We start from the raw sequence: 10,730 nt of genomic DNA on the forward strand, positions 1-10,730 counted from the left end.
ATGAATATTCGTGACCCATCCCCTCTTACCATCTAGGTGGAAAGGATGGCTCTGGTTGAGCTTCAGAGTCTGCGTGACTCCACCTACAGCTGGCATGGAGTTTCTCCCAGCACGGGGATGTCAACTTCCAGCTGATCCTACAGCATTGTGGGTCCCTTCCCCAGAAGGAGGAGGACATTCAAGTATGAGAAGACTAGGGCCAGATCAGGGGTGAAGGTACCATTTTGAAAGGAGAATGGGCTGTGTGGTTGCATGAGGTTTCTAGAGCCCTGGGAACCACCATTCTAGGGGCACCAACTTTTAGAGATATGTTCTTGGGGTTTGGGAAAATCAGGCCAAATTCTCCTCCCATGCCTACTCTTTAAGTAGGGCCAAAATCTAGTTTCGTCAGCTGCTTTGAGTAGACCCAATGATAAAAATTGAGGAGTTTCCAGAGTTCCTGGGGTCTGACAGTACTAGCTTTTCAATCTAGGGAGTGAGACTGGGTCAACTGAGAAGTCATTGCTGGGTTTTCATGCCATTGCAGCCCAACGAGCAGCTGAATAACTGTCTCCCTCGGACTAACCATTTCCCCCTCTAGTGAGAAGAAAACAAGGGGAAACTGGCTAAAAATGCAGCATCAGGGATTTAAGTTAAATACTAGGGAGAGTTTCCTGTCCTGGCTCAAATCTGGGCCTTCGCATTGACTTGGTCTTCTTGGTATTTTATAGGTTTTCCTTTGGGAAAACTCCTGTCCCACCCAGGACTGTTATGAAGACAGCTTGAGAAGATACATGGAAGCACTATGAACTATTTTGAGGAAACAAAGAGATGATCCTTAATGAGTCATTAGGTTGAGAAAAGCAGGAGTAGTAAAATCTTTTTTGGCTACTTAAATGTGTGATAGCCTGGGAAAATACCAGCTATACCACTTGTCTGTTGCGTGACCTTGGGCAAGTCACTTAACTTCTCTGTGCCTCAGTTACCTCATCTGTACAGTGCTCTGCAAACAGTAAGTGCTCAAGAAATACGATTGAATGAATCTGTAAAAAAATAGGGATTAAGACTGTGAGCTCTGTGCGTGACATGGACTGTGTTACAATTTATTTGGCTTGCATCTACCCCAGCACTTAGTACAGCACCTTGGAACATAGTAAGTGCTTAACAAATAACAACAAAAAAAACCCCAAAACAAAAAGAGAAACATTCAATCTGGCACTTAGAGGATTTGCAATTTAATGGAAGAAGGGGAAGAACCTGGAAAAGGGATAACAGGCTAATAGCAACAAAGCAAACATAATCCAACAACCACAGCAGTGAGAACAGTTCATTACTGATCAACTTTTATCCACCCCAAAGCTTTGAACAGTGCTTGACATGCAGTAAGCACTTAACAAATGTCATAATAATAGCAACCACAACAATAATAAGAATAATAATAATTTCTGATAGGAGGGAAGAGTCTTCAGGCTCCGACTTCTCCAGACGGTACCTTCCTGGCTACAAGCCACCAGAGCCATCCCAAAGTTTGAACTGGTATACAGTCATCTTGTGGGGTGGGGGAACCACCGAGTGAGGGCAGACTGGAGGGGCACCCCTTGTGTCCTAGTGGAAAGAGCATGGGCCTGGGAATCGGGAGACCTGGGTTCTAATCCCAGCTCCACCACTCAACTGCCATCTGACCTTGGGCAAATCATTTTACTTCTCGGTGCCTCAGTTTCCTCATCTTTAAAATGGGAATTAAATATCTATTTCCCAACTCCTCTAGGTTGTGAACCCTGTGTGGAGCAGCGATTGTGTCTGATTTGATTATCATGGTATCTACCCCAGTATGTAGTACAGTAATTTCTACGCATTATAAGTGCTTAACAAATGCCGCTATTATTACCATTACTATTAGCTCACCCTTTTCAGTTCCCGGGGTCTAGTGGTGAGGAAGCTTCATGTCAAACTCTCCCTCGTCTCATCCCAGATGACCTTGTCTTTCTTTTTCCCCTCTTGTCTCCCAGGCTTCCCCGGACAGACCTGCTTGGTGCTGGTGACTCATGTCTATCTTGCCCCTGGATCCGTCTCTTCAGCTTCAAATCTTTTCCAGCACTTCCCTGAAAGCCCGTCTCATTCAACTGAGGCATGTGCTCACTACCGTCCTACAGAGCTACAGCAGTGGCAGCCAAGCTTTGAATCTAAACCCCCAGGAAGAGTGTAATCTGACTCTCCTCCAATCCCCTCCATCCCCAGCAACCACCCCCAAACCCAGTGTGACCCTTTGAGCTAGCTGGTGCCTTCTGGACTCGGGTGAAAGCTTGTGCCTTTCATTTCCCCATTTTTCTCCCCTTTCTAAGTTTAGTTCACTCTGCCCTTGTCCTCATATGCCCTTGCCACACTCCCCAGTCTCTGGAAATGGGCATTGCCCATAGCTATTGCCTCTGCTGAGCACTTAGGGAGCATTTGACATGGGGAGCAGGGCATGAAGACTGGTAAGTTGTGGACTAAGCTGTAAGCAGAGTTGGGGGGTTGATGGGCAGAGCTGGCCCCAAATCAATCAGTGGCATTTATTGAGCGCTTACTATGTGTAGAGCACTGTACTAAGCACTTGGGAGAGTACAAGAGAATTAGCAGACCCATTCTCTGACCATAGTGCCAGAGGGCAAGCTCGGTGATCACCAGAGAGAGCAAGCATGGTAAACACCATGTTTGGCATCCTTCCTGGGGTGTCGGAGGGAGGGCACCCTCTCCTCTGCTCTTAAATTGGAGAGGCGTCTTTATTTTTGAAAAGGATGCCGCATGTGGTAAGTTCCTACCCCTGTGACGAGCTGAAGGATCAGCAGTCTTGGGCCTCTGATCAGCTATGTTTGAGTTTGGTGAGGTAGGCTCTGCCCCCGGTAGATAGTACTACTACTAAATAGTGTCATATTTGTTAAATGCTTACTATGTGCCAAGCATTCTAATAAGCACCGGGGTAGATACAAGATAATCAGGTCACACTTGGGGCTAAGTAGGGAGTACAGGTATTGAATCCCCATTTTGCAGACGAGAGAACTGAGATATAGAAAAGTTAAGTGACTTGCTCAGGGTCACCCAGCAGAATTGAGGTGGAGCCAGGATTAAAACCCAAGTCCTGTGACTCCCAGGCCCATGGTCTTTCCACTAGGCCATGCTGCCTCTGATGCTCAGTAAATCCCGTTGATTGATTGGTTGACTGTTGACAATAGGTAGGACACCTGTTCTGGCCTCACTGCATTTAGGTTCTACAGTGCCTCCCTAATTAGGGCTGCTCAAAACTCAGGGCGGGTTTGAGCGTAGCTGAACGTTGGAACCAAACAATACCCCAAGCTCCTACTTGCAGAGTACTGTTGCCTCAGGCTTCGGAGTGAGACTTCTACCACAGGACAGGAGCACAAACCAACCACAGTCAGCATTCCCTTACTCTCTTCCGCCCTCTCTGCTGTTTCTCCTGATGATCACAGAGCTGCTGAACAAAGGTGCATCTTGCTGAAAGAAAACAATCAATCCAACAGTCAATATATATTGAGTACCCACCTTGGACAGAGAGGGAGTTGTCTTAAGTACTTGGGATAGTACAATAGTCAGTAGGTATGATCTCTGCCCTCAAGGAGCACCGAAGTGCATGAGCAAGAGGACGATGCTGTGCCAGGGAATTATGTTTTGGGTTATGTCAGCTCTCAGAGCAGAGACTATGCCAGTCTAGAGTGACCCAGGCCTGGAAGAGTGATTGGCTACCCTAATCCTGCCCCATGCTGACCTGATTCCAGCCCATGGGCTTTCAACCACTCTCTGTTGACTCAGTTCTCCTTTCTACTCCTTAGTTCCCATGGAAGGTAAATGGAGCTGAACTCTGTCTAGACCCAGAGCCTATGGAGAGTGGAGTTTGCCTCGGGTTTTCAGGGCAGAGGGAAGGTTCCATTTCTATCCTCTGTTTCCCAGTCTATCAGTGGGATTTACTGAGTGCTTACTGTTTGCAGAAAACTGTACTAAGCTCTTGGGAAACATGGTAGACATCTTCCCAGACCATTTATATCAACTCTGTAAAAGGCCCAAGCTGGAAAAAAAGACTTCTCTACACGGGAGATTTTGGGCGACAGATATTCTCATAGAGAGTCTGCTTTCTTCTCATGAGGATGGGCACACTCCAGTTATAATGGGAAATAAAGCAGAGAAGTTACTTCTGCCCTATCCCTGCCTCCTTCAGGACTTTAAAGTGGCAGTCAGCTTTTCTCCCCTGTTGGAAGGCCTTAGACTGTGGGGCACATGTAGGATGGACAGGGACTATATCTATCTCAGGGCTTAGCACATTGCTTGGCACATATACTAAGCACCAAACAAGGACCAGAATCATTATTAGGTCCAGTTCCAGGAGCAATGACTTCCACTGATTCATTTCTTCGTTTGAAACCAAAGGAAAGCAATCAAAGAAGGTGAAGCAATCCCTCTGCACTGGATCACCCCAAAACACCCCGGGGTGAGTGGACTTCCCGTCTCTCTCCAGTCCTGTAGTGGCCATGGAGACATTTCTTGTTGCTGGGTAGGGATTGCCTACATCTGTTGCTGAACTGTACTTTCCAAGAGCTTGGTACACTGCTCAATAAGTACACAGTAAGTGCTCAATAAATACAATAAAGTGAATGAATGAAAGTTTACTGTCTATGTTTTTCTGATCCCAGCAGTATCAGGTGATGATTTCTTAGACCCCAGTCTTGGGGGCTTCCAAGGATAACCATGCCAGGCTCTGGGTGAAAGGTACTCATTGTCATTTGGTACCTGTCTTTTCCTCAGCCCAGAAAGTAGCCGGGAATTCCTCCTCAAGGTGCCTACCTAGGCCCAACCCTCAGCTGGCCCACTAGCCTGGCTTGAGCTGGTGGGAAGGGACACCAGCTGGAATTCATTCAGGAAGTTCTTGGCAGGAAGGCCTGCTTCTCCCCTGTGCTTCTTCCCCAGCTCCTGTGACTCTTGCTAATTGAAGTGGCTCCTCTCTGGTCAGAGCTGCTTTGGCCTGCTCCTCCTCCCCCTTCCTCTCCTCACCAGCTCCCTGGTTCTCCCTAGACTTGCAAGCCAAATAAATGAGATTTCATTTTTGCCCCTTGTCTCTGCTTATGTCTGTCACACCCAGGAGATGGTGACGGAGGTCGTGGGTGGCAGAGTAGTCTGATGGAAAGAGCATGGGACTAGGAATCAGGAAACCCATTTCTTGTTTAATTTCTGTCAGTGGCCTGATGATGTGGCCTTGGGCAAGTCACTTAAACTCTCTGGGCCTCAGTTTCTGCATCTGTAAAGTAAGGATAAAATATGTGCTTCTTCCTTCCTCTTAGATTGTGAGCCTCATGTGGGACAGGAACTGTGTCTGATGTGATCATCTCATACCTACCACTGTCCTTGGCACATAGTAAGTATTTAATAGACACCATAATTAACTGGGGAGGCTTGGGGGGAGATGAGAGAGGACCCGTGGACTCTGTGCCTCCCTGTTACATCCTGGGTACAAGGGACACTTAGGGACAGGCAGCAGCACCATCTCTTGGAAGAGTTGACTCAAGAAGAAGAGTCAATCATACTTCTTGAATGCTTATCAATCAATCATATTTAATGAGTGTTACTGTGGGCAGAGCACTGTTTTAAGTGCTTGGGAGAGTACAATATAACAGAGTTGGTAGACACTGCCCACAATGACTTTACAGTCTAGCTTATATTTGCAAAGTGTTTTGGTACATTCCTTAAATCTACCCCAGCACTTAGAAGTGTTTGACACATAAGTGCTTAACAAATACCATGGTTACCATAATCATTTCTCTGACCCCTTGGGAGGAAGGGCCCTTGCCAAGTTGAAAATACATCCTCTGGGGGAGTGTCCCCCTGGGATCCAGGGAGGGAGTTAAGGAAGGGACTAAATTAAAGGAGACCCTCAGGTTGGAAAAGATGATAGACTAGTCTTTTGAAGTAATAGAACTGGGGCTGAAGAGACATACATGAGTCTATGCCAGGAAAACGCTGAGAGGGAGAAAGCCCTTTCTCAACAGACTCCATGGAAGTGGATGGTACTAAGGGGGAATAGCTGGAAGGGAGGAGGAAGAGAGGTGGTTCAGGTGAGGAAATACTGGGTAATTTAGAATTTGAACTCAGTTAACCTACAGACAGATTTCCTGAAAATAATAATGTTGGTATTTGTTAAGCGCTTACTATATGCCAAGCACTGTTCTAAGCGCTGGGGTAGATACAGGGGAATCAGGTTGTCCCACGTGAGGCTCACAGTTAATCCCCATTTTACAGATGAGGTAACTGAGGCACAGAGAAGTTAAGTGACTTGCCCACATGTCCTTCCCCACCAGATTTTCCCAAAACTGAGAGAGGAAGTGGAGGATTCCTGCCCTTGTTCACAGGATCAAAAGACTAGTCTATCATCTTTTCCAGCCTTCAGATTACAAACTTCCGTGGTTCAGTGATGAGAGCTCCTGTACTGGCTCACAACATCCACTGGGTGACACTCCTGGATCAAGGGAATGGAACTGAACTGCAGAACTGGAAAGGGGAAAAAGACCACTAAAGATAATACATAATACTAGCATTGTCTCTATTCTCCTACCAACACTGGTCACCTCTTCTCTATTTCTGCAAGTCAAAAGTACTCTGTAGCTCAGTAATGGGACAGACACACACATACACACACACACCCTTCCCCTTTCGCTACCCCTTTCCCAATTCTCCCCTACTCCTTCCGGCCTGTAGATGTTTTAAATCAGTGGCAGTGGTCTCCTTGCTTGACCCGATATGCTACAGAATACTTGTGCTAAATGTTCACCTGGCTGATGATGCTTCAGCTTTGGAGTCAGGGCTCATGAGTTCGAATCCCAGCTCTGCCACTTGTCGGCTGTGTGACTGTGGGCAAATCACTTAACTTCTCTGTGCCTCAATTCCCTCATCTATAAAATGGGGATTAAGACTGTGAGCCCCACGTGGGACAACCTGATTCCCCTATGTCTTCCCCAGCGCTTAGAACAGTGCTCGGCACACAGTAAGCGCTTAACAAACACCAACATTATTAATTAAACCAGGATCCTCCATTAAATTGAAACTCTGCCAGGGGAAGTTTATATTACTTTTTTTTACCCATAACCAGCTCACTGTATCTTGCCAAAAGATTCCCTGACCCAGAGGTAACCTCTCTTTTCATCAGTTTCTCAGGCAACAACAGGACTGAGGCCCAAATTCTCACCAGATCAAAAGTGGCATCCATGTCAGTGGCTGACCAACTATTTCCACTGACTATGGAATCTTCCTCCCTGGAAGTACTGGACAGTGTAGCCTGGTTGGGCTCCTCTGATACCTTAGTATTTCCTATTCCCTGTCTCCTTGCTGAGACAGCCATCACCCACCAGAACTAGGCACTCAAGAACACTAAACCACATCCTTTTGTCAACCATCCCTCCCCTTTCAGTCTCAGACAAGGAAACACAACAGACAGACTTGGATAAAACCAGCAGAGTAGTTATTCTAACCAGAAGGCTAGGGTGATGGGCAGAAGACCGGCTTTGGCAGGGAGATGAGCCCTTTGGGGGATCTGTGGTGGCAGGGAGACAGACAGTAGCAATAGGTGTAAGTTCCAGCAGATGAGGAAGGTGGTTTTGCTGGCATTTTATCCTCCATTTGGTCCCAGACAAGGGTGGCACCTTGGCTCTGGGGCAGGCACTCTGGGGAGTCATTGCTGGCAATGGCAGCTGTGCTCAGCTGCCGCTATTTCTTTCCTTCTGCTTCTGCTGGGCATTTTGCCGAGCATGTCTGTGTGTCCGTGTGACTGTGCTTGTATGAGTGTGACAGGGTTGGCAAAGGGTCTCGGTTTCAGAGTCTTATGACTGGATTAAGGCTTGATTTCCTTTATGATGAGAGTCTCCATCATCATTGTGCCTTCATAATGCCTCTATTTGTAGTATTTGCTAGGTGTTTACTTTGTGCCAGGCACTGTAATAATAATAATAATAATAACAATTATGGAATTTGCTAAGCACTTACTATGTGCCAATCACTATTCTAAGTGCTGGGGTAGATACAAGATCATCAGGCAGTCCCACATGGGGCTCACAGTCTTAATCCCCATTTGACAGATGAGGTAACTGAGGCACCGAGAAGTTAAGTGACTTGCCCAAAGTCACACAGCTGACAAGTGGCAGAGCCGGGATTAGAACCTATGACCTCTGACTCTCAAGCCCGTGCTCATGCCACTAAGCCATAAGCGTTGGGGTGTATACAAGCAAATCGGGCAAATTGGGTTGGACACAGTCCCTGTCCCATGTGGAGCTCACAGTCTCAATCCCCATTTTACAGATGATGTAACTGAGGCCCAGATTAGTGAAATACTTGCCCAAGGTTACACAGCAGACAAGTGGAGCCGGGATTAGAACCCGTGTTCTTCTGACTCCCCGGCCTGTGCTCTATCCACTCCGCCTCATGCTGCATGATAATAATTTCCACTAACAGATGAAGTAACTGTGCACCCTGAAGTGAGACTAATGCCATTGTCAGGTCCTGAATTTCCCATAATCCCTTGCTTTCCCTCTTCTGCCCTGCCTATGACTTTTCTCTTTTCTGTACCAGAGCCTACAGTGCTCTGGACTGCTCCCCCCTTGTAGTCTTCTTGGGCTGTGTCGCTTCTGAAATCACGACTTCCTGGACATTAAAAGAATCAAAGGAGGATTGGGGATGGGATTGGGTTAAGATTTCAATTGCCCTTTGCCTTTGAACCTGTGTGCTGTGGGCTAAACTCTCTCTTCATGTACCCCGGAGAGGTGCTAGGTGAGCGATTAGTTGAACAGGCCAATAATTAATAGAACAGGTGTTCTGGAAGGTTGCAGGTGGGGTTGGCATTTGGCAGTGTACAGCACACTCATTAGACCTGCCTGCTCATCTGAGGGCACAGAATCAAAGAATAGATGGCAAGGGCAAAACCCCCGCCCCACCTGAGGCCAACCTGGGCACCAAGCACAGCAGAGAAGGCTGCAAAAGGGAGAAAACTTGTGTACAGGCTGTAGGAAATGCTCTTATGAAACAAAAGGTTCATTTTTCTGCCTCTTTCTTAGTCACTCAGTATGTTCTACCAACTTGGGGAGTTCTGAACCCTTCGGGGGCCAGCCTCAGCTGGGGGTACATTGTTTCCTCAGAACCCCAGAAAGACCCACTGATTAGGCCATAGAGCTGATGGGGTCATAGTAGGGTGGAAAGGTCAGTTCAGGTCAAAGGGCTGGGAGATCCTCCACCTCAAATCCATGATGTCTGACTGGAAGATGCCAAGCTGCCAGGAATAAGGGAGATTAGCTCCCAAGGGAGAGAGTAGAACCCAACTATAGAACACAGCTCTCCTCCACTGTTCTTTTTCTTATGGTAATCATAAAGCACTTACTACAGGCCACGCATTCTGCTGAGTGCTGGTTTAAATACAAGATAATCAGGTTGGACAGTCCCGGTCTCACAAGGAGCTCCAAGTCTAAATTGGAGTGAGAACAGATGTTTAATCTCCATTTTACAGATGTGGTAACTGAAGCACAGAGAAGTTAAATGACTTGCTCAAGGAAACAGTGTGGTCTAGTGGATAGAACATGGGCCTGGGAGTCAGAAGTGCTCTAATCCTGGCTCTGTCACTTGTTTGCTGTGTGACCTTGGGCAAATCACTTAAATTCTCTGTGCCTCAGTTACTTGTCTGTAAAATAGACTTGACTATGACTCTCAGGTCAAACATGGATTATGTCCAACCTGATTAGCTTACATCTACCCCAGTGTTTATTATAATGCCTGGCACATAGTAAGCACTTTCAAATACCGTAAAAACAAACAAAACAAAACGTAGCAGACAAGTGGTGGATGCGGGATTAGAACTCAACTCATTTCTGCATTCCAGGTAGTTCCAGATAATTTGTTTCATGCTTAGCAAGGAGTTGCCCAAGGAGGGGACCTCTGGTCAGAATGGAGCAGGGAGAAGTCTGAAAATAATTCAGCACTTGTGCACTCTCCTGGCCACTCAAATTAGGATGGTTAACTCCCAAAAGCAGGATAGGTTTTGGTTGATGGAAGGAAGGAATTGAGGAGTGTTGGGGGGTCTTGCCCCAAACATAACAAGAGTCTGCCAAGATATGTAGCATCAACTCCTCCCTTCTATCTTCCCCCCGGGGAACCCTCGCAGTCCTTTTTCTATTTCACTATGTCAAGAAGCAGAGCAGAGATGGTGAGTTGTTCCAGCTTATAATTAGCGAACCACACAGCACATGTCAGTTTGCAGATTGTCAGTAGGAGGACAGGATGTGGTGGAAAATAGCTTGCCAAGCTTGCATGAGGTTGTTGTACCTGTGCATGCCAGGGAGCCTCTATTCAGCATCAAACCAGGAGCTAGTTTGACCTCCCAGGGCTCAAAGATCAGGGCATCAGAAGAGACATCTTGGGGGTGAGAAGCAGAGCAGGAGGGACTGCTTGAAGAGTTTTTCAGATAACAGCAACAGAGAGAGAGGGGCAAAGTAGGATGAGGGGACTAAGGGAGTGTTATGAGAAATGGAGCTTTAACCCAGGTTCAGGGATACTTTGGCATCTCTATCAGCAATATTTATTAAATGCCTACTGTGTGCCGAGTATATTTTACAAAAATTACTTCTATCAAATGACCTTCCTCCTGCAAGACAATCCTATGGCTGAAAAGAGAACTTTGGGGTTGGAAGAGTAACACTGTGGTTTTGCAAGTCATCTCTGCAAAGGCTGTGTAA

This window comes from Ornithorhynchus anatinus, chromosome X1 (genome assembly GCF_004115215.2).
Source record: "Ornithorhynchus anatinus isolate Pmale09 chromosome X1, mOrnAna1.pri.v4, whole genome shotgun sequence".
NCBI lineage: Eukaryota > Metazoa > Chordata > Mammalia > Monotremata > Ornithorhynchidae > Ornithorhynchus > Ornithorhynchus anatinus.